This window comes from Lactuca virosa, chromosome 4 (assembly GCF_052849685.1).
Source record: "Lactuca virosa cultivar CGN04683 chromosome 4, Lactuca_virosa_CGN04683_v6, whole genome shotgun sequence".
Taxonomy (NCBI): domain Eukaryota; kingdom Viridiplantae; phylum Streptophyta; class Magnoliopsida; order Asterales; family Asteraceae; genus Lactuca; species Lactuca virosa.
In genome coordinates, this window is record NC_136429.1 from 254,542,081 (window position 1) to 254,546,094 (window position 4,014).

The 4,014-nt window shown below is 28.0% G+C and overlaps 1 non-coding gene across 1 annotated transcript; it reads left to right on the plus strand.

The window, feature by feature from the left end:
• The first annotated feature begins 3,940 nt into the window (after nt 1–3,940).
• Nucleotides 3,941–4,014, plus strand: TRNAM-CAU (transfer RNA methionine (anticodon CAU)). Its single transcript has one exon. It is a non-coding gene; the product is annotated as a tRNA-Met (tRNA).

The following is a 4,014-nucleotide window of genomic DNA, read 5'->3' on the forward strand; positions in this document are numbered from 1 at the left end:
TACACAGTTCCGTAAAGAGGGGCTCTACGGAAATGAGTACGCCTCTGCGGAACGCATGTACACCTCTGATGAAATGTCGGAAAAAAAATTAATGCTTTCAACTACCATTTCCTCATAGATGTACATGCGTTCCGCTGAGGTGTACTCATTTCCACAGAGCACCTCTCTGCAGAACTGTGTAGAAGCACTTTTTTTGTCTTTTTCCCCTTTTGTCCGATTTCTCAGAGCGATTTTCTCATTCCTCAGAACGTAAGGACTTCCGCAGAGCCCCTCTCTACGGAATTCGTTGTCATTTAATAAATTTGTGTTTTTCATGGTCATTTGCTACAAACATCCCCTCCTTTTGGTCATTTGATGAAATTTCTTTTCTAAAAATACAATATAACAAAACTACAGTTGAATTTATTTGTCGAAATTGATCGACTACACTATATCATCATCATCAGAAAGAAATATGTCATTATCAATGAAAATGACCAAACAATCATTTAATTGAACAAGTTAAATTACTTTGATTCATATTATATTTTCATTTAAAGTTTTATTTATATTATATGTTACGAAAATTAGAAAAGGAAAATCAATGCCCTTTTTAATTCACATGCACAAAATTAAAATTATGAACCAATATTTAATACTTAGCTATAGATAACTGAAACATGCTTATTCTAAATGAAAATATAAAATGAAAACAAGCTTAGTTTAACGTGTAAAGTACAAGTCTAAATTTTGTTTTTTGTATATTATCTAGAAAGGACCAGAAAGGATTATATATTATGTAATGTCTTTGAAAGGATTATATATTATGTAATGTCTTTGATGGAGAATCCAGAAACCAAGTTATAATTCGTAGAAACCATGGTTATAAAGTTAAACAAATTATCAATGCTAAAAGGTAATCAACTCCGCTAATAAAAAATATTTTTAGAATTAATTATCAATATTTGATGATAATTAACTACGTTATAACCCGTAGAAACCATGGTTATAAAATTAAACAAATTTTGATAGTTAAAAATCAAAATTATTAATCAATTATATTCAAAAAATTATTAAGTAAGAGATTTATTATATAACTGTATTATAGTTGATTGAAATAAATATTTGAAATTATTTTTTATGATACACGAGACATTATTTATGTGTGAACTAATGAAAAAAATGATTATATTATATAATGAAATGCATTGTTTATAAAATAAAACAACTATAATTAATGAAGTAAATGAAAATTGGTATACGGAAAATAACAAAATTAAATTATTGTAATAAACATATATGAAAAATATAACAAATTACAAATAAAAATTACTAATAAAGTTTGTTTTGCTAATAATAATAAAAAATGTCATAATAAATAAAATTCTACAAATTGTTTATAAATTTCTAAAAACTTATTTATACACAACATTAAAAGTTTTATTTGTAAATCTACAATCATTATCTAAAATTAACAATTTTAATCATTCTCTATTTTGAACTCTATATAAGACAACATATAATTGGTCATGTGCTAAAACGAAATATTTAAGAAATAAACCAACATTCGATAAAGAATGTCATTAGATCATTTTAATTGTCATTGCAAAATATACAGTAAATGGAAATTGTTTTCTTCGAAATTTAAATGTGATTTTTATATTAGAATGAGAATGGAAGCTTCTATGTTGATATCGGGGAAGTTTATCGGAGTTGACATTTTCTAAAAAAATTCATGAAAAAAATTATAACTTGTAATTCATAGAGCCATTGTAAAATAATTGTGTATGTATAATAACAAAAAGGTTATGCATACCATTTGAGATATTGGATAGCGGAGATATTGGATAACGGAGTCTTAGAATTTATGTTTGAAGAAGAATGGAAGCTTTTGTGTTGATATTCGGAAAAGTTATCGGAAGTTGACTCTTTTCCTTTCCTTATGAAATATGTGTGGATTTATTTGAAGAGATTAAGGTGGTGTTCGTTTTTTGTCTGCAGATCTGCATGGCCTCTTCTGTCTACGCCACGCAGACCACGCGCAGACATTAGCCTTGGCAGACTGTTTGTTTTTTTGAAGACTGCAGACCTAAAAATGTATGTGCGTCCTCTTCTTGGCGCAGATGTGGACCAGAGTCTTCTAACATCTTCAGACATCTTCTAGCTTAAAAAAAACACATATATCTTTAATTTTTTAAGTTTTTTTTATATTTTTTCCAACTTTATTAATGATAAACAATTTGAAAAAAAAATTTACAAAACTTTAAAAAAAAACGTTCGACGATAAAAACATGATATTTTTGACAAATTTATAAATAAAGTTTTATTACAATAATAGTCGTTGAAGTTGTTTATATAAATATGAAAAAAAAAATCATAATATATTCTTATATTTTTTTTTCCAAATTTTGTAAAACATTATTTAATACAGTATCGTCAATTTCCCGAGAAAATATTTATGGTACGTTTTTAATGGATTTAATTGAAAAAATCGAAGTTTATTTCCATCCATTTATGTATCAAATTCTTTGATCCGTAATTATAATGTTTAGTTATAACCAAGGTTCTGAAATGCTCGCCACGGCTCCGCCATGGCGCGCCATGGTTCCAAGGCTTGTGCATGCCGCCGAGCTTTACCAACACGCCGCCTTAACTCATATATGTGTATAAAATAGAATAATAGCTGAAAATACATATAAAAATATTAATTATATACAAATTTGCCGCCTTAAGTGACGCCTTACAAACGACATGGCTCGCCAAGGCTCGGAAAAGCTTGACGCTTGACATTGCCGCCAAGTCACGCCGTACGTTATTTAGAACCTTGGTTATAACTTTGCAACCAAAGTTGTTGGTTTTATCAAATATATACGTTAATTCATACCATTTTTATTTTTATTTTTTATACAATAATAGATAAAAGTTGATCTAGATTTGTTAATTATTTATAACAAAGTCATAAAAATATTAAAAAATCACTTTGAAGTTTAAAAAATTCAGTGTATTTAGATTTCAATTTATTTTAATGGCCCACAGATATTAAAAAAAACAAGTAGTCTTTTTTTTTCAGACTGCAAACGTTTGGTCCACCTCTTCTATTGCAGAGGTCTACAGTAGTGGTCCGCAGACTGCAGACATTTTGTATCAGAAAAAACAAACAACACCTAAGCGTTTATGATGATCGAAGATATGTTGTATATGTAAACTTAATTTAGTTAATAACAAATAAAATCATTAATAATAAAGCAAATGAAACATATTTGAAATATTTATAAAAAAAAGTATAGTAAGGATAAGAAAAAAAAATATGAAAGTATACGAAACAATTATTAAAAGGTTGTGTGGTAGATGAAGTCTAAACATTTAATATGGTAGATATATTTTTGGTTTTTCTATTATTTAAATATAATTTCCTTAACTTTCGTTGCTTTTTAGCGGAAGTAAAGTTCATGTTATTTGTCGAATCTGTAAAAAAAATAATTAAGATAATTATCGATAAAAAGTATTAGCAAAAAATTAATAATATATATATATATATATATATATATATATATATATATATATATATATATTATGAAAATGCAATGCTTATGAATAGTAAACTTATGGTTCTTCAGACTTTGGCAAGTTTAGTCCCTTGATCGGCTTCTTGGATACGTTTGCTTTTCCTATGCCATTTCTTGTGGTTATCCGGTACACCACCGGCTCATTAACATTAAGAGTATAAAAATGATAATCACTAATATTAGATTTGCATAAATTTTTTTTTTAATTCTAGACATTTCTTGGTATAGTTCATATATTAACGATAATTTAATCATGTCCTAGTCATTTCTATGATCGATGATCATAGACGGCCTATTTACCATTCTGTATAAATAGGCTATTCTATTTGTACAGATATGGTAGAGGGGCGCATTCAATCCTTGCTTGTCTATTAGTTTTCAGTTCTTCTCTTCCGCGCGGGGTAGAGCAGTTTGGTAGCTCGCAAGGCTCATAACCTTGAGGTCACGGGTTCAAATCCTGTCTCCGCAA